Raw genomic sequence first — 21,312 nt, forward strand, 5'->3', positions numbered from 1 at the left:
CTTCCGCACAAGTTGGCCATCATTGACCCTATCAGCGACTTCGCGTTCAATGGCAAGCCATAAGCTTCGCTCAAGGGAAATCCCATTTCCGCCTCAAGACCAACCTTCCAGCTCCGGATGTGTTTTTGAGTCACCTGCAACACCCCGGGCCATGATTCTACGCTCAACGCCGTCACTAAATGATGCTCAGACTCCAGTCTCTCCAGTGCCTGCAGATCACACATTCTCGAGAAGAATCCGAGAGCTGTCGCTATATTCACCGTGGTTCTCGCGTAACATTCCGCTATTATTTGCACTTCACTTTTCTCCCTTTCTGTGATGTCTTCGAACCAAGTGACCAGATCTTCTTTTTGAAACGACAGTATTCTGACGCATGACCGTCCATCGCAGATGTGCTCTCCGTTCCCACACGTCGAATCCAGACAGCTACCCGGCTCCAATTTCTTTGTTGACCCGGGGTCGCTCGTCCTTTCGCTTGGTTCTTGCATCTGGGGTGTGATTAGCTTATGTAGCACACTCAACTTCGCCAGATCTTCATCTTCCGTTGGGGCTAACCTCACTCGCTCGGTGGTTTCCTCGATTAGACTCGCATGGGGATGTGGACACCAGGAGGGTCTTAGTAGCTTCCATATCACTCCCAAGTTCGTGGTTAACAAGCCATTTCCACCGCCCATGTTCACTTCAACTCTCTTGTTTGAGCGCGGTATGCTTATCACCTCTGGTGTTTTCTCAAGAATCAGGCCCAGGCTCGGCCCCTCTTTCTCCACTGCGTCTATCTCCATTATCCTTTCTGTCCAAAACTTCAGTAGCTCCGCTACCTCATGGTTTCTGTGGGCTCCTCCAGCTTCCGAGTCTAAGAAGGGATTGTAGGCTATTCCCATCACTCCAGACACATATTGGTATTCCCCCTTCTCACTGAGTCTCGAGTATTGTTCTGACGAGGCCAGGTTACGGTGAACATCATGTTCTTCCTCGAACTTCTTATTAGAGAACCTCCGTACCTCGTCCAGCTTTCGATGGTTCTCCAAGGATACTCTGGAGCTATCTTCTTTCTCTATTCCTGTACTCTGATATACGTTCAAGATGATCGTTGAGACTCTTCTCTCCATGGTTTTACTTCCACTTGCTCTCTGGTGGCATGCCAGGATGGTGCTATCAGACATCATAGACATTGTCCATCTCAAGAAACATGTGGCATCTTTTCTTCTAGCCAGGCTCAAGCCTGAATTGTCCCTGGCCACGTGTTGCATCAGTGTCTGATACACCTCTAGCTTCTTGCTTCCCAACTTCAGCCTGTCATACGAGGTCAATGTCTCCAACTCTATTCCCACCAGACTCCAGGTGAACATTAATTGTCCCGCAGTTCTAACGAAGGGATTCGCCATTAGTGGCGGTGCTGATGAGGATGTTCTCATCGCCTCTTCAAAATGATCCTTCAACAAACTCTGCCAGGACCTCTTCAGATGACTCGCCATCTCTATCTTATTAACCTCGGCTTTCTGCTGGGTGGCCCAATTGCGTCGCCTGCGAGCTATTCCACTATCCAACTTCTTCAAGCAGTCCTCCATTTCCTTCAATGTTTCGAGGGCCACCCACCACGTCCGGGAAGTGTTCCTCGTCTTGTTCCTCTCCAATGGATCACTCGTCACTTGTTTGCTCATGTCCTGATGTGCCTTCGAGATCCATTCTTTGCCGATCTCCACTTCCCCTACCTGTCCGTTCGTTGAACCTCTCTTCACGTTTACCTTCTGAGGCTTGAAGTCTTCTTCTGACGTAGAACTGGTGGAAACCTCTATTTCCTTTTCTACTTCAAGTGGTTTCCTGAGTTCCGAGCTGTTCTTGTATGCCGCCGTCTTGCATCGGGCCAAAACGATGGGCGCCGTCTCCCTCAAGTTTCCCTCCGAAACAGCATCCACTGAAGGACTACCCCATCCTTCCACTTCTCTCTTCCTCTTGCGAGTCTTCACGTCTCTGCTCGAGGGTGTGGTGGCTATCATCATTGATTCTACCTCTCCATCCACTCCTTCCAACTCTTGCCTCCCCCCTGCTCGAGCCTTAAGGATATTAGTACTTTTAATCATATTACTAGTCCCAACCTTATCCCTTTTTATATCATCAACCATTTTATCCACAGTTTTTCGTTTCAGAGTAGAGCTGTCCTCACATTTCTCTTTTCTAGTCTTCGATCGTGCGTTCCTCAGCTCCACTAGCTTGTTCAGCAGCTCTTTTCTTGCTTTCTCGTCCAGGCCCGTTCCTATCAGGAGCGGTTCCCCGAATCTTACTACTGCGTCCCACAGTTCCTTCTTGAACTTGTCCAGCGTCGTCTCGCTGCCCACTTCTCGATTGAATTCCTCCAGGAACTCCTGCCAAGCGTCATCCTCGAGAGATCCCAAGAATATGTCCCTGTTCCCTTCGAACGTGTTCTTCCCCCTTTCCTCCGAGCTCAAGAGTAACATCCCCATATTGAAGGTCTCACCTGCCAATGGCAATTCTAGGTTCTTCCGCGGGGACGGGTTCAGAGGTGGTGTGGCAGTATCTGCCCAATTCTCTTCGCTCAAGTCTTTCAACAGCTCTTGAGTGGTGAGTTCCTCCCCTGATGGCCCTGGTTCAGGTGTATTCCCCACCTCCATGTCCTCTCCAGCTTCACTGAGAGTTTCATCCATACTTTCTTCCTCCGATTCATTTCTTCTTCTCTCAAGAATTCTTTTGAATCGATCCTCAACGGGTCCGCTCCTCTTGTCTCCAGGCGTGTCCACGGACAGTGGTGATGGTGTCGCAGGATCCAGCTTCTTGTATTCCGTCAGTGCTACGTGCAGTTGACCTGCTGCATCTAGCTCTGTTCCTTCCTGTCTTATTTCCACCTGTTCCAAGCCATAGGGCGCCTTATATTTTCTCGTGGCAAATTTCATGTCGTCCACCAGTGCGACGTGCCCCTCCATCACGATCATCCTGCCATCATCCCATATGGGCAACATGTTATCAAGTCCCTCCTTCTCAAGAGTTCTCAAGACTTTCCTCACCTCATACCCTGGGGGCTGCGAACCTCTACTCTTTTTCGCTTGCGTCGTCCACGAATTTACCTTCATCTCGCTGGTATGGAAATAGACCGCCGCCGTGTAGCCAATGAACAGGGGGTCCCAGCCATCAGTGAAATCCTTCTGCGTTTCCTCCGCCCTCATCCTCGCCATTATGGAGGGAACTACCAAGGGACTATTCATACCTAAGGTCATCCTCCTGACTATTGGGAACTCAGGCATGGTTGCCGGGAGGATTTCTTTCTCCATTATGGTCTCTAGCTCCCTCTTCACCAGTGCGAAGCACTCCTTCCAGGCAGGAATTCTCAAGATTTCTCGTCCGTCCGCCGTCAATGGGTTCAAGTTCCAGAATTTGGGATACATTTCAATAGGGCCCTCTCGCTTGCCTCCCATTCTGCATTGCATTTGTCCCCTGAAATTGCACACCATCATCTCAGCATCTTTCACTTTTCCGAAGAGTACCGTGTTGCTCATACGCGCCCTGAGCACTTCCTGCTGACACCAATTCAGTGCTGCACCATCCAGTACGCTGATGAGACTCAAGTGCGTCACCGAGTGACGATACGTTATCACCAGGGGATCTGGAAACGCGTACGTTACTGCTGGACCATAGATGCAGGTCACCACCTCCTCCAGACCTCGGATTATCCCCATTGGGTCCGACCTCATTGCCAGACACAGGTCCGTTAACAGAGGCATCCCTCTGTTCGCCTTCTCCCATTCTTCTCTCGAGGTTGGGTTTTCATCTTCACCCGTCATGTATCGATTCTGCATCATGAGGTATTGCACCAGCAGTGTCTTCAACCCTGCGGCGCACTTGTAGGAGCTGGTTTCAATGCTCGTGTGGACTTTCCCCATAGACAGAGGTTCTCCATATTCCATTAACCGATGAAACGACACCAATTCCCCATGGGTCAAGAGCACTAGTGCCAGATACCCATCAACTCGAAGTGTCTCCACTCCCCGACTAAACATATATGCTGGACCCATATTGAACAAGTATCTGGGGTAGACCAAATACAGGGCCAAGAGCAGGCTGATGGGCATGCCCAGTATCTCCTGCACGAAGGCTCCGAAGATAGTCGCCGTGGTGCCGAACACTCCTGCCAAGAATTCTCTCTCCCAGCAAGGACTCAAGAACTTGAGAATCTCGTAATCTCTCCTAGTTTTCAATTCGCCGTTGGCGTGCTCTCTCCAAAATCCTCCAATCGTCACTTCATTGGCGGCCGAGACAAATCTAACCACCGTCATGTCTCTCCTTTCAGCTAGCTCCAGTTGCTTCTCTAGAAAACTCCAGATTTGTTTCACGAGGAGTGGTGCTTCCTCCCTCGTTTTATTCGTGGCGTTCTCCAGCCTTGGTGTCAGGAATGGCCACCAGCCATTCTCTTGGGTCAAGCGATATTTCATCGATTCTAACTGTTTCTCCGTCTCGACCACATTTCTTCTCTCGTTGCTGGGTCCTCTAGTCCTGCTGGTGGAATTTGCGACTTTCACATCCATACTCCGGAACCACAGGCTGGCCGTCAACTGGTTTATCGCCGGGTGATCGTCCCCGATGACTGGGCTGAACTTGAGTTGTCTAGCAAAGTTCGATATCTCTAGCAAGAGTACCTCATCCAATACAATCAAGACATCGGCTAGTCCGTAAAAGCCCCTCAGCGCATGAGATATGTCAGCCCATGCCGCTGGTAATTCTGATCTGTAAAGTCTCAAGTTTACTGGCTCCAGCTCTCGATTGGGGGCTGCCATCAGAATCCGCCATTCACTCCCTTCCGCTATCAAGATTAAGACCGCATACACGAATTGTAGGGCGGGTGGCATGCTGGCGTATCCTGGGGATGTGGTAAACACCACCTTTGTCTTGGACCCAAATCTCGAGGCTACGTTTTCTTGTACCTCATTCATCGCCGCAAATAAAGCCTGAATAGCCTCCCATATCTTCTTTGATGTCGGAATCTCTTTGCCCTTCAGTTGCTCAAGAAGTCCCATCGCGTGCAGGTGGTCATTCATTCCTGCAAACAATAACAGCTCAGGTTCACAGGGCATCTCCGACTTTATTGCCACCACTAGGGTCAACATCTGGTTCAATTCGGCTCCTGGCAAAGAGTATACCAGAGTCTCCGGCCAGAACAACTTGGGAGACGTTCCTTCGAAGTCTGATCCCGCCACAATGATCACTCTTGCAGCAGCTGGATCTGCTCTATCATAAACTGCCAGAGTCTTGGCCAATTGGGTGCCACCACAGGGCTTCCCGTACCTGGGATCCTCTGCCAGCCTTGGACCTTCGTAAGCAGCGTCAGGCAACTCCATCCCCCCCGGGTTGAGCAGCTTGTCTACTACCTTCAATTGCGCCGGGGTTGCCAACTTGATCCTGGCGATGCCAGTTCGGTGCTTGGGAGGTTCTGCTATAAGTCCAGGACTCCCTAGCTGCTTAAGAGGCCTGTAGTTAATGGGTCCCATGATCGTTTTTGTGGGAATTCCAGTCAGGTCTGTAGTCTCCATTAACTTCGTTCTCGAGAAATGCGCCTCGTGTGCTTTCAACCAGTCTACGCAATGATGTCTATTCAAGTCCTCATGCGACACTCGTTCAATCCCCAGGGTTTCCGCCAACTCTCGTCTGCATTCCAAAGTCTCTAGATCCAGTTCCTTCACCTTCTCAGGATATCTCAAGCGGGTAGTCTCCCTAGACTTCTTTTCTCTCCTGCCATCTGCCACCACCACGGAGGACATCGCCGAGGTCGGAGGTGTTGATGACTCTACCTCCTCCGACTCCATTGGTGTGGCACTCTGCAATCGGGTCTGATTGCTCCTCGAGCTATCTCTAGTATCAACTCTCGCTCCCAATCGACCAGCCAAGGCCCTCGAGGCAAGGAATGGCGGGTTGGGAGGTGGCCCTAAAGTGAATTGGGCTGTCTCCAGCAGGTCCGCTTCTAGCGTGTTTATGTGAACCTGGAAGACGTCGTTCAGCCACTCAGCTCCCCTTGGCCTATCGAAATGGATTCCATCTTTCGAGGTGTCTTCAGGGAATCCCTTGTTCTCCATGCGTTCTGCAACGTCTAACAGCCTGAGAGGAAGCACACTGTTTCGGTGTATTTCTCTGATCGCCTTGTTCAGGCTCCGCACCCTCTGGTTCATCTCTAGGGAGTGTTGATCAAACATCATGTTATAGGGGACCGTGCATATCGTCAACAGGATGGGATCCATTTGGATCCTCAGCTCCTCAAGAAGGCAATTTATCTTGTCGCCTAGCCTCGTCACTTTCCTTGCTTCTCCTCTCGACACGTCGTTGGTCCCAACCATCAAGGTGACTGTGTAAACTTTGGTCATTCCTAGCATGTCCAGAGTTGCCAACATCTGTGGCGTAGCAGCTCCAGCGAAACTCAAGACCCCCGTCTGCCAATGTGACCGGATCTGGGTCAACACCCGCACCAGGCTGTCCCCTATAATCAGGTGAACCGCACCCTCTGGCACACGAGGTGGCGCTAGATACTGCACCCAGGCTGCGTCGTGGAAGCAGTCCCTCCTGGCTTGCTGTTCCGCATTCCAGTCCAGCCGACTATGCTTGTGGTAGTTCCCCTCTGTGTCCTTCTTGTAGCTCGCGATCACGACGTTTCTGACCGGCTGTTCCCTCCAAGTCGGTGGAAGCTCTGGCCTTGTCGCTCTTTCACGACTCTGCTGCTGCAATTTCTCGCCCAGCTCCTTCAGGCGCGATGAGGCGCCACTCACCTGACTACCGCTCGAGGTCGAGGTTGGTGTGTATCCTGGTAACACCACATCCATCAGAGGACGTACAGGTTGGGTCTCTAGATTGCGCAAGGAGGGCGTCGCGTCATTCGGTATCCAGACCTCCAACCCTTCACTCATGTGTTCCCTGGCCTCGCGGTCAAGGTTGAACCGTCCTCTAGCCCTGGGAGCTTCATCCACCTCCATGCGCGACTCTGGCCTTGAGCTTGTCACCACTCGTTCGTTTGACCTGGCTCCCTTTTGTGCGTCCAGCTCGCGTTGTCGTTGTTCTATCCTTTCCAACTCCGACTTTAGTTGATCGCGATTCGCGGCGTTCTCCCGCACCTTTAGCTCCTGCTGATGTTCCGCCCTTAGCATCTCAAGTAATTTCAACGTCTGATCCCGCTCGTCGACTGCCTGGTCTCTCTCCAGCTGAAGCCTCTCCCTATCCAACTTCGCCTGATCCCGATCGAGGTTCGCTTTATTCCTTTCCTTCAGCGCCTTCTCAAGATCTTTCCTTAGGACTCCCAGCTCCGGATATGCCTCGGTCGTCTGTTGCGCTCGCGACATCGACGGCACCTTACTCGAGCTCTGGCCCGTGGATCTCGCTGTTGGCCTCGTCGGTAGCGGGAACTCTCCTGCGCCGTGTTCGGTGTTGTTACTCAGGCCAGGATTTCTTGCCAAGTCAAAGCCCCTTACTCCTCCATCCGCATTCCAAGACAACCATCTGGTCTGTGCTCGATTTGATATGCCCTCAGTGGTGTAGCCGACTATCAAGACAGCCTCTGTCGCAGACTCCCTGCACTCGCCCTGATCCTCCAACTGGAGGATCGCATTCAGCATCACCGCCATTCTCTCGTCGATCTGGGTGTGGTCCAGGTCCCTCAAGCGTCTGTACAGCTCGTCAAGAGTGGGCCTCTGCAGAGCCGTGGGCATAGAGTTCCAGAATCGGTCTGCCATTCTTTATAACTTCGGGATGTGTGTAGATAGATGTCAACCAGCTCAAGAATTACCTTACCAACTCAAGAATTACCTTACCAACTCAAGTATTACCCAATTCAAGAAATCTCTAGAAATCTTCTCTTGCAAGCACTTGCTGTAGATCCGGATTGTCGCGTGTTCAATCAAGATTCTCTTTTTCTGTTTCTCGTTTGAGTGTAGTTGGATATTCAACTTTGTTTTCAAACTTGATCTGAAAACATAGAGCTCATTAAAACTTAGTATGTCACGTTCCTATCCTAGAGACCCCCCTTCTACCCATATGATTAAAATCTTATCATTCACATGTCACTTAAAACAATTTGATTGGATCTCCCTTAAGAACATGCAGATTCATTTTATGTTTTAGCACCATCAATTCTTTCTTTTAAAATTCAATTGTCATGCCAATCACATCTTAAGATCCCTTTACCTGCGCCGCACCCCAGTACCTGACTCAAGACTCCTCCCTCACACCCGACCTGATACCTCCATGTACCCGACTCAGGCGATGCTCAAGTAGTACTTCTTGTGAAGATGCACCATTATCTCGGTTTCTGCAAAGACCACATGTAGGATAGCGTACAATTCCCTCGAGCTCAGTTTGCCCCTATTTGGGTCGTACACCGGCATCGAGACCTCCACTATTCCTCTTTCAATCATGAAGTCACGTAGTCTTGTCAGTGCCAATATCACGTGTTCGGGATCAATTGTGTTTCTGTCGTTGACTCTCGTTATTAGGAAGCAGAGGTATTTGCCCGGGACTTGTGCCACTGACGGTGGAAGCGCTGCTATGCCTCCCAGTCCTGGCCTCTGTCTGAACAGAAACTCTACGTTCTGGTACTCTCTTTTGAAGTCAGCCTCCAATCTTGATTTGAAACTCATATCCGCCGTGATGCAGATCGCGCTGGTCCTGTTTGACAGGATGAAGTCGCTATCTGTTATCATGATGTTCTCTGAGTATTCATTGGGTATTTCGAATTTCGTTTTGAAATTCCTTCCTATGGTAGGCTCTGGTTCTTCTTCCTCCAGTTCCAATCCGCTTGTTTCCCTCACTTCCTTGAGCTTCTTTATCATCAAATTTTCGGTGTGGGTAAGTCCTACCCCCACTCCCCGGACAAAAATATTTATCGACGTCCCCGTCGATGTAGTCGGGTCTGAATTGTCCTTAGGGATGTCCAGTGGCCTGTCTGTTGCTGTCCATCCGAAAAGAGGGTCCTCTGTCTTCATGTAATTTGCTGCGGATATATCGACTTGCTGAATGCTTTGTCCTTCGTGGCTCTCGTCCTTGACATCACGCATCCACTCTAGAATCCTCAAGTTCGTGTTCTCCCTCCTTTCTATTTCACTCTGCTCGAGATCCGTCTCCAATTCTGGCGTCGAGTAATCATCCTGCGGATAATGTCCACCATCGTCAATGACCTGCCATTCCTCTCCGGCTTCCAGTTCGCCTGCGCTTAGTAGTTCATCGCCCAACTTGTCTGGCTGTATCTTATCGATCAAGAAGTCATCCCCGTACCTATTGTACCTCATGCCTGTGCGTTTGCGATTGCCAGTCCTGGTTTCCGGTGGTGTTGGTCGATCCGGCTCCATCCACTTCGGTACCTCGTTTTGCTCGGGATCGTTCCAGTCTTCTTCTACAAATGAACCTGCATCCGACTCCACTTCTATCTTTTCGTTGTCGTCCAAACTCAAGTTCTCATTACCATCATTTTTCTCTCTAGTGCCTTTCTCATTCACTTCGCACGCTGGTTCCACCACCAGGTACTCAAGACCTTCCATGTCTTTTGGCAGGCACCAGTCCTCCGGAGACGGAATGTGAGGCTTCAGATTTTCGTAATGTGCTGCTCGCCCTGTACTCAAGCGATAGAACCTTCCTTGTTGATGTACTTCCGTAATCATGAACGGTCCTCTCCATTTCTTGAGTAGTTTCTTTGTTCCCTTGGGAGGTATGACATTTTGGAAAACCCACACGTATTGGCCCACTTCGTATGGCTTTGCTCTTAGTATCTTTTCGTCATATTTCTTGCGTTGCCTCATTTGCGCTTGCGCCGTGTTTCTCCGACATAGCTCGTTTAGCTCTTGTTGTCTTTTGATCGCTTCCTTCACGTATGCTTGAGGTGACGTCCTCTTCCCCTCGTACTCCGGGTAGAAGAATGTTAGAGGCATTGCCCTTTCCCTGCCTGTCAACATCATGAAAGGACTGATACCCGTCGTTGAGTGCTGAGTACTATTATAGGCTCCTACTACTTGTGGCAGGTATTTGTCCCAGTCCGTCATGTATCTCGAGCAGTACACCCTGAGCATGTTGACCAGTGTCCTGTTCTGTCTCTCTACCAACCCATTGGTCTGTGGATGATAGGTCGTCGAGTGTGCTTGAGCAATGTGTGATCTCTTCATCAATTCTTTTGTCAAGTCCCCCACAAAAGCCTTGCCGTTGTCTGACTGGAAAGTCATTGGACAACCATATCGCGATATCCAATGCGTTATCAGGTGATCACATGTCTCCTCTGCTGAGGCTGTCTGGCACGGAACCGCTTCCGCCAACTTGGTGAAGTGATCTATTATAACTAGTATTTGGTTATAACCCGACTCCGTCATGCAGATTTTCTGATGGTCTATCTGCACCACTTCATTGAATTCCGAACTCTCGACAGACTTGAGGGGAAACTTCATCTTCCTTGGGTCTTTTACTTGAAGGCATGCTAGGCAGGCATTCACCCACCTCTCGCAAGCTTTTCTCATTCCCGGCCAGTCAAACCTGTGAAGTATCCTTTGTTGTACTTTATCTATCCCCTGATGGCCCATCTGGTCGTGTGATCTGAAAAGCACTTCCGTTTGGTACAGTTGTGGTAGTATGATGAGGTTGTGTTTGTGTAATATTTTTTCCTCATCTCTTCTCTTGCACGCTACCACCCCTTCAGCTGTGTGATACAGTAAATCTCTCTTTTCTTTGTAGAACTGGCTCAAGATCTTGTAGCTGTCTTCCTCAAGTTCCCCCTTCTCCTTGACTCCCGAATGGATCCATTTGGAGAGGTTACTTGTCATTTTGTCATTCCTCTGGGCCCTTATTAGGTCAGACAGCCTGTATCTCGCCTTAACGTGCTCCTTTAGCGCCATGATCTGTCCATTCATCTCCCCAGGGTTGTGGATGTCATCGCTCAGTTTCACACATATCATCCTTTTCACGATTTTCATGTCGTCTTCTGGTACCAGATTCGTTCTGACGTTTGAGTTGCACGATAGTTCCCTTAGTGGTTTTCTTGAAACTGCTATTTTCTCGAGCTCTTCACCACCTCGTACCTCTTGTGTTTCCAGATTGTACGTCCCTGAAGATGGATCCGTCTGTAATTCCCTGTCGTGCTGTCTTATCTTCTCTTCCGCCAGTATCATGCATAGACTGTCTTGGTCTTCGCTGCTCTCATCCGAGTCTTCATCCCATTCTTCACGCTCCCCCGACAATTTCCCTTCTCCGGTTTCGTCTTCTTCCATGAATCTGGACCACTCCCCGGACTCTTGATCTAGTCCCAGGTGTTCAACTTCTTCTCTGAATGTTACTTTCTTATCCCTGACTTTTGTCTGCTCCAGAATTTTGTCGGGGATTTTTTCAACTAGTGATCGCACAACTTCCTTGCTATCAGTGATGCTTCCTTTTGAGACGTCAGTATTGTTCACTGTTTCTTCTCTCCGAAGTATGGTTAGTTCCGGTGCCTCCTGACCTTTCCCTTGGATCACGGGCTTGTCATCTGATAGTTTCTCAAGCAACCTCATTAAGTCTTCATCTATTCGGACCGTTCCCTCCTCTACCTGGATGAGATCATAACCTTTTGCCTTGAGTGTTTCCCTCACGATCTTGGACTTGAGCATTATTCCTACCGGAATCCCTCTGCTTCTCTGCAAGATGGTCTTTTCAAGAGGCTCTTTCGGCAATTCGGGATGATCTTCAATCGGTTTGCCTGATTTGTCCAGCCATCTCGTGAGTGGAAGACTGTCGTACGTTTCTTTGTCCATAAAGGAGAAGCCGTCTTTGATCTCAGGTCTGTCCGCCTCTCTTTGTTCTTGCCTCTCGTAGAACTCCGTCTTCTTACTCAAGCTGTCAGCATTTTGATGTTTATCTCGTGTTCTGTGCTCAATTATCATGTTGTATCCATCCAAGCGAACTATCCACCTCCCAATATAGCTCTGGTCCATTGAGTACGTTTTCAGCCAGCTTAGTGCTCGGTTGTCGACTCGCAGCTTGAAGGGCTCACTGCCTAAGTATGCTCTGTATTTTTCGACAAAGGTGACCACCGCGAACATCTCTGCTTTCGGTGCTCCGTACTTCATTTCTGTGTCACTTAGGACCTTGCTCCCGTATGCTATTGGTCTCAAGACTGTCTTCCCATTCCATTCTTGTTCTTGATGGAGAATCCCAGAAATAGCGACTACTGATGCGTCCGTGTCTAGCACGTACATCCCTTTCTCAGTCGGCATACCCAGTACTGGTGCCTCACACAGCTCTTTCTTTATTCTCTGGAATGACTCTTCTGCCGCGTTGTTCCACGTGAACTTCTTGCCCTTATGTCTCATTAGTTGTTGCATCGGGTATACCTTGTCCGCATAGCCCTTGATGAATTCTCTATAATAGTTGGCGAAACCCAGGAAGCTCATCAGCTGGTGCTCCGTCTTCGGTGATTTCCAGGTTAGGACTGCTTCCACGGCGTCTGGATCAGGTCTGATGCCGTGCTTATCTACCATCCTTCCCAAGTATTTAATCGAGTCCTTGAGTATCTCGCACTTTGATGGTTTACACTTCAGCCCCGATCTTTTCATGCACGCGAACACCTCGTCAAGCCTCTCGATGTGGTCTTCTAGTGTCGGCGTTGCTATTACCACGTCGTCCACGTAGCACATTACCAGGTTGCCGTACTTCTTCGTCACGCCTATCAACGCGTGTGCCATCAGCCGCTGAAACGTGGCTGTTGCATTGCAGAGTCCAAACGGCATCCGTTTCCATTGAAACAGACCCAACTCGCAGGCGAACCCTGTCTTGTCCCTGTCTTGCTTCCTTAATGGTACCTGCCAAAAGGCCGAGCCTAAATCAAGAGTCGTAAAAAATTTCGCATCACCTAACTTCGAGAGGCTCTCATCAATTCTAGGTATGGGATAGGCATCCTTCACCGTGACGGAGTTCAGGTATCGAAAGTCACAACAAAACCTTAACTGGTCGCCTTTCTTTTTGGCCATCACTACTCCACACGCCCACGGTGACTTGGATGGTTCTATCATGTCATACTCTAGTAACGTTTCGATTTCTTTTCTACACGCGTCCGATTTGTGTGGGGTCATGCGCCTCGCCCCCTCCCTGTGTGGTACCGCGTTTTCCTCAAGTTCAATTTCATGTTCAACAAAATTACAACACCCGATATCCGCCTTATGCCTTGAAAAGACCTCCTCGTTTCGCTCTAGTACGTCCTTGATAGCTTCGAGCTGTTCATCTTTCAGTTTGCCCCTTAAATGTTCAATCTCCGGCAGAACCGGTTTATCAATTTGCATTTCATCTAGTGTGGGTCTCTCTGGAAAGTTCGAACAGCTCGAAAGCCCATCGTCCGTTTCTGACTTAAGTGATTTGATAAGACCTGAAGAATCTTTTATTCTCTGCAATCGTCTCAAGATACAAATTTTGTCCCTGTGGTTGGGACAATCAACAACTTCATTTTGTTTTGAGTTTTCAATTGTTTCATATCGAGTTTTAACCGGTAAAGCATATCCCAGCTTCCTGCCTCTCTGTATCGTGATCGGTATATCAAGGGTATTTAACAAGACACTGACGCAGAGGCCGCTCTTCGTTATCGAAAATGATCTTCCTAAAACAGCAGCGCTTTGACTATTAGGATTTGGAACTATACACACTTGCTTGTTGTCACTTAGTTCATTATAATTTTTCATCCTCAAGCTTACGATTGCCGCTTCATTAGCTTTTAACCTCACTCTCCTACTCAAGAATACCGGTGCTTTGTTTTCATTCGCCATTATTAAATTTACCGGTTTGATTGCGTACCTCCTATCCGGATTCCGTATCCTGAACATTGCATTATTTAGATCAATCGTTACGTCGAAATTCCTGATGAAGTCTCTGCCCAAAATGAATTGGTCAGATTCATCTAGGTTTTCTACCACGATGAAGCTCATCCACAGGTTACGTTCCCCCAAATTGAGGGCTATTATCGGCGTCCTGCCCAGCACCCGTAGGGCCCCTTTGTTTGCAGCTGACAGCCGTATTCTCGAGTCTATCAAGTCACCTTTGTCAAAGCCCATCTTTTCCCATGTTTCGATTGGTATGACGCTCAAGACTGCTCCCGTGTCAAGTAATCCACGCAACTGAGTCTTTTTGCCATTTATGTCTAGCACGTGCCCTGTCACGTCTGCTTCCGTCCCGATGTGCATTGCATCTTCTTCAAGCATGGCACAGTGTCCGATCGATCTTACTTTCAATTCTTCTTTCCCTACATAGATTTGTCCATGTAGGGAAAGATCATCATGGTTGCTTCTATTTACAATTTTATTATATACACGATTCTATTCTAAGGGTAAAAAAAATATTTTTTGTGGTAACAAATTCTGTACAACGTGTTAAAAACCTTCTCCAATTCTCTTTCTAAAACCTCCGAAAAATTTTCCTTAATTTGGTCTTAACCCTACCTATTTCGATTTGTCTTGTTCTGTCTTAAAACGCACTTGTTGTAATTTGACTTCAATTTCTATACCGTCCCAAGACTATTCGTCACTATCACAGTACTCTCCGCTAGTGTCCTAAGACCCTTGTACCAAGACCACTGTTCCAAGACTAGTGTCCCAAGGCTACTGTCCCAAGACCAGTGTCCCAAGGCTAGTGTCCCAAGACCACTGTCCCAAGGCTAGTGTCCCAAGGCTAGTGTCCCAAGACTACTGTCCCAAGGGTAGTGTCCCAAGACCAGTGTCCCAAGACTACTGTCCCAAGACTAGTGTCCCAAGGCTAGTGTCCCAAGACTACTGTCCCAAGACTAGTGTCCCAAGGGCAGTGTCCCAAGACCAGTGTCCCAAGGCTGGTATCCCAAGACTAGTGTCCCAAGGGTAGTGTCCCAAGACCAGTGTCCCAAGGCTGGTGTCCCAAGACTAGTGTCCCAAGACTAGTGTCCCAAGACCACTGTCCCAAGACTGTCCCAGGACCACTGTCCCAAGACCCTGTCCCAAGACCACTGTCCCAAGACCACTGTCCCAAGACCCTGTCCCAAGACCCTGTCCCAAGACCCTGTCCCAAGACCACTGTCCCAAGACCACCGTCCCAAGACCCTGTCCCAAGACCACTGTCCCAAGACCCTGTCCCAAGACCCTGTCCCAAGACCACTGTCCCAAGACCACTGTCCCAAGACCCTGTCCCAAGACCACTGTCCCAAGACCACTGTCCCAAGACCCTGTCCCAAGACCACTGTCCCAAGACCCTGTCCCAAGACCACTGTCCCAAGACCCTGTCCCAAGACCACTGTCCCAAGACCACTGTCCCAAGACCCTGTCCCAATACTCGTCACGGAGTGTCTTCCTCGTTGTAGGGTCTTCTTGAACCACCGTACCTTGTACCACCACTCGAGCTCTAGTAAAATTTTCCCAAAAACCCTCTCTTAAAAGCCAAATGCTGACCCCCTCTTCTTTTGGGTTGTTTCTCTTTCAATGTAGGTGCGCAGGTATCTTGTGATCACCTGTTCGTATAAAACCAAACACAAATCCTCACTAAAATGCAACAAAAATCTAAGTAAGAAAAATAATAAAAACAGAAAAATGAGTCCACCTGAAATTCAAAGGTGACCAATGTCTACCTTTCGTCCAAAAAAAAATGTCTGGTACCTAATTGCCACGCGCTTTCCTCCCCCCACTAGTGATCTTATGGGGTATCACAAAAGCTGTCTATATCCGGTCCCCCCTACCAAACCAACCAGCGTACCAGTCTTAACTCGAGTTGAATTCTGGATCTCCACCTAATATTACCAACGCGTGTTAATTTCTAATGTAACTAAGTCAACGATGTCGACTAATTAGTTACTCTAATTTCCCCCTTTTTACAATTTACAACCGCCAACCTCTAACTTAACCAGCCCCCCTTCTAACCTCCCCCCTTTCTAGCCCCCCTTCTTAAGCCTAAAAATTACTTTAAGCGCCGGGTGCTAAACCTCTCAAGAGAAAACCGTAGACCTGTTTCCAGGCCTGCTCAAGTAAAAACGTTCCTCAAAACTGGGGGATTTCGCTTATCCAATTTTACACTTATCTCCTATAATGTAATGTGGATTCTAACGATACCCGTTCTGCCCAACTTGAGAACTCGAGAATTGCCAAATCCTTCTTGGCTGCTTTCCCACTCGACTGGTCACCTGTTCCAGTCCAGTCTCCTATTGGTTCAGCCAAGTGTCCCTGAACCACTCTCCCACTCGGCTGGTCACCTCTTCCAGTCAAGTCTCCTATTGGTTCAGCTCAGTGTCCCTGAACCACTTTCCCACTCGGCTGGTCACCTCTTCCAGTCAAGTCTCCTATTGGTCCAGCTAAGTTCCAAGTTATCTGAAAACCCTTGACAACGCCCCACTTTGGGCACTTTATTCAGTTTACTGGTTTAAATTGCTAGGTTGATCGAAACGATCGAACTTGTAAAACAGTATGGGTATACTATTTAATTAATATAAAGGTTTGATCCAACTAATCTGGTGTCAAAGTCACTGTCTTTTTTCGTTTTATGGTTTTTGTTCCTTTTTCTATTCTTTTTTGGTTTTTGTTTTGCTTTTTGTCTTTTTGCTCGTGTTTTTGTCCCCCTAGTTGCCCCCCTTTACTCGGTTAGCTAAGCCTCGTTCGGAGAGCGTACCAGGAAATTTTCTCGAGTTTTCTTAAAAAGCTATCACGGTACAACCGGAAGGTTTGCACGTTCCTGTCGAACCGTACCGCCGGTACTCTAGAATGGGCATTCAGCCCGAAGCTGTCTCAAGTGGGTTTGACTCCGTAGTCTTGATGTCGTAAACACCCAGGAGCGCCATAAAAACACTATGTAACATTCGTCTACTGCAGTCACACATGAGGCTTAAGAAAAATAGGCCCTATAACCACTGGCTCAAGGGTCAGGGGCACTATCTCTTGTGTTTTCCCACCTCAAGAACGGTCGGAGCCAGTTCGGTTCGCTTATGACATGAGACTACGACCCGTTACAGCTTAAAGGCTACTACTAAAATATCCCCCCACTCTAGAATTAGAAACGTCCCCATACTTAGGTCTCTAGATACCCAAAATACATGAACGCCGTTAAAAACCGGGTTGGAACAATCCGTTAGGTTACTTTTTATTAGACAGTGTGACTTTGATCCATTTCAGATGGATCAACCTAAAACTCGCCTTATCTCAACATAACAATCATAAAACACACTCTAGAAATTAAATTTGTACTCACATAGCAGCACGCTCAAGAATTGGGAAATAATCCAGTCAGTAACTAACTCAAGAAATGAATAACTAAGAGAAGTTTAATGTTTTATAGTTTGGACAGCAAGGATAAGTTCATGCTCTAGAATTTGAGTTCTCTTGGACCGTTGGGACACTCTAGTTGTCCGCCTTTCCGCTGAAGGTTCACTCTGGTCCAACTTTAGTAATCGCTCTCTCGGGGATACTCTGTCTTCTATTTCAAGTAGGACAGCTCTACTCTCGATTATATATAGACGGAAATTGCGAATAGCAATTTCCCACTCGTTTTTACTTTCTAACTTTCCCGCAATTGCTCTAAAATTGTTCTCATTTCTTTTTCTGATTTTCAGTTGTCGCGAGAAAATCGTGCATGACATGTTCCATTCGAATTTTTGAAAAATAAAATTTCTCTCCAAAATCAAGTATTTTCTGCTCTTCTCAAGGTCAAACTTCCAAATATGACCGACTGGCACAAACAACTACGAAATCGAGATTGAAAAACGACAACGATTTACAGAGTAACAGAAAACACTCCGAGTTGCAACTATTGTGCCGCTACAATAGTTGCAAGGCCGTTGCGAACAACGGTGAAGGGTGAGAGACAGCCTTCCGGATTAAGAAAAAATCAAGATTAACGAGCTTGATTCAGCGGATTCGTCAATCCGGAAGGGTAAAGGAACTGAAACTTTTATCCTGTTACATAAACTTTTAGCTTCCTGTCATGTCCTGACTTGAATTGAATTGATATTTGGATTAGTTTTGATAAGGATGAGGAGCTAGGAGTTGGGGGGAAAGGGTTGATCCATCTTCGATGGAGATGATGATTTTTATCTACTGAACAAAAACAATAATTCAATAAATAGTAATAGCCCTATTTTTAGGAGTGACCTCGTGGTCTGGGGATACTGAGACTCAGCCATGAGCTCACTATTTGCATGCAACCTAGTTAATTTGAGCGTTCTGGTCGAAGCCGGAGAACAGTAACGTTTTTGTCGACCCGATGTAAGAAAGACCACCGAAAGCACTGGCTTGGTAGAGACGGTGAAAAGCATGCAGAACTCTGTTTAGACGTTAGCCAGTCGTCTTAGGACTTAGTTTTGTTTTCCGTCGATATGTATCTTCCGGGCGAATGTTACATACATGTTTTATGGCGCTCCTGGGTGTTATTCTTTTTTAACATCATGACCGGCAGAACCGTTAACGAGCACTCCGCGCCGAGCGGATGCTCACATTAACGCCTTTAATAGGCCTAAACCGCCGGGGCGGAAGGGTAGTTCGGAACGCGGAAGCCTTCCGGATTACCGTGAATAGTTTTTTAACCTAGTTAAGACCGAAAATTCACGAACCAGGAAGGGTGGGGGGATTGGCCGTCCCCTCGTCCCCTGAGTGGTTTGTGACCAAAAACACTTAAAGATATATACAAAACCAAACAAAAAGTAGTATAGTACCCAAGAAAAACAAAAAACATAAAAAATAACCGAAAAAACCAAAAACAGTAAAAAAGTAAAAAATCAGTAGAAATCATCCCCCCAGACAAGATGTGATTCAAACACCCCGCTTGTTGTTGATAGATATATTGTTGTTACAGGCATTTATATCAGTCAGGATCGTTTCGATCATTTTTGTGGCCCGTTTGTGAGGCTTGTACTGTAGGGTTATTTGAGCATTTAAGCACGTTAATGATAAATTTCGCTCAATCCGGAAGGGTCAGCTGATTTGCGCTCAATTCGGATGGGTCTTGGGAGAAAACCGATCCGGCAAGCAGTACAAGGAGCAACAAGAAGGGGCTCAACGACAACAGCAATCGACAGTTGGGTATCGTTAACAAGTTTTGTATCCCTTTTGGTACAAAAAGTAAGATAGTAATCTGTGGGGGGCTCGACAGTGCTGCACTGTAGTGACCCTTCACCGAACTGCGAATATCCGAGTTAAGCACCTTAATTCGGATATTAAACAAACCCGGAGGGGTATAGTATTACTACTATTATTATTTATATAGCTTATATTAATATTCCTATATCGTTTTTAAGTGAAAAACAGAGAAAACAGACCGGTTTTTAGGGTCAAAATAGCGATATTTTGATCCCCCCACAAATCGTGATTTTTGATATATCAATATTTTTTGGAACGGAAAAAAGCACTAGGTTAGTGCGTTACATCAAAATTGCACTACTATAATAGGTAGAACTGGTTAACTTTAGTTCGGAAGTGGTTGGAACTATTTTGGTACCAAAAACCAAATTTTCCCATTTTTTGATAGTAAGAAACACTATAAAATCCGAAAATTTTTTGAAATTTTTGAGTTAGGACAGTAAAAATAGTTGTATGGACAACGCCCACTAGTGAATCTACGAGTTTTAAAACCCGCTATCCGAAAGCCTTCCGTGTTGCAGAGAAATCGAACTTAACGAGTTTGATTTGGTGGATTCATCAATCCGGAGGGGTACAGGTAGCATAGTTTTTCGCAAATTTTTTCAGCTAAAGCGTTTTAGATCGGGTCTTTTGCATTGAACTAGAAGATTATAGGCCTTCTGAGCTCGGATCAATAATTGTTAGGCCGAAATGAACAGAATTGCGGAAAAAGTTAGGTGGAACCTATAAGAGAGAAATTTTTTGAGTTTGCAAGAAAGACGTTTTGGCTAATAACTTTTCGACAACTGGACAGATCCGGTTGGTCTTGGTACCATTAGATCAGAAATTAGCTAAACTTACTAGTAAGAAAAAGAATTACTCGAAAAAGCGAGCGAGAAAATTTTTCGAGATTGTTTTTAGCAAATTACTAAATTAGGAGGGATACACCCTTCACGTTTTATAAATTTTTCTTGGAAAACCCTTAAACCCCTACCAAAAGTGGATAGCGATTGAACTAAGTAACTTAGGACAGTTCTAGACAAAAAGGGAGGGCTAAAGGCACAAGAAGACCTTAATAGAGTCGAAATTAGGCAAGTGATAAGACCCTTCACCGTTAGTGTGAATTGTCAAATAAGAGGCTTAACTTCAATCCGGAGGGGTCTAGGAAAGGATCATATACCCTTCCCAGTGAATTCGAACAGCATAATAGCATCGCAGAACGTATCCGGAGGGGTATAAGCTGAAATCAAGAAAACTCCGAAAAGCTACTTTGACAGAACCAAAGGGCTCCCAATCCGGAGGGGTCAAAATTTTTCAAAGTCGGAGGGGTCCGAATCCGGAGGGGTCTAGTTTCCACAAAACCGGAGGGGTCCCAATCCGGAAGGGTCTACTATTTACTGACTCAGAGGGGTCCTAATTCGGAGGGGTCTTAATTTTACCAATCCGGAAGGGTCCTATTTTGCCAAATCCCGAGGGGTACTGTTTTTGTCAACTCGGAGAGATAAAATTTTATTTTAAGGACTTAGGTAAAACAAAAGAAAGACACTAGTGAGAGGCCTTAGGTTATTAAGACCCAGGCTAGGAACCAGTGACTGCACTGGAAACTTGCCTTTCGAATAAGACCAGACCAAAACAAAACGGGTCCGACCTCGGATATTCGCAACACTAGGTCTAAATTAAAGAATAGTGTAACTCATTGATGTAAATTGAAAATCAATACGTTTTTACGAGAAGTGACTGCCCTGAGGATTGTAGTAGGTCTAGCTCGGGCAGTCCGAAGGCAGATAGGTAACACAGTACTCGGTGGGCGCAATAGACGCCCACTTGAGAAAATTACTGCCTTCAAAGTTTTGTTTGTTTGGTGCTGCACCAAACGGGGAAAGCTTTTTCTTTAAAAAACTAAAGTTCGACTATAGTACGACGACCGACTAAAAGTACAATACACATACGTTTTTCATAGAAATATTCTTAGTCTGTTACTTTTGGTTTTAAATCAAAATAAACTGTGCTTGATTGGGTAGTGAGTACACTATCTTTTAAATTGACTGATAACATCATATCGTGCTAGTCCTCATATCTTACGACCAATAATTGATTAGTGCGAATAAATTATATACAAGGTGTATTCTGATAACACACAGGGATTCGTGGTCACTATCTAATAAAAACTTGTGAAACTTATTGTGTTGTGTTATTTTTATTGATAGTCAGGCTAGGAAGTCACCAGAAATCGAATTGAGTGTATAGGTTTGAGAAGGTACAAATAGGAAATGAG

Source organism: Symsagittifera roscoffensis, chromosome 8, assembly GCF_963678635.1.
Source record: "Symsagittifera roscoffensis chromosome 8, txSymRosc1.1, whole genome shotgun sequence".
NCBI classification, from domain to species: domain Eukaryota; kingdom Metazoa; phylum Xenacoelomorpha; order Acoela; family Convolutidae; genus Symsagittifera; species Symsagittifera roscoffensis.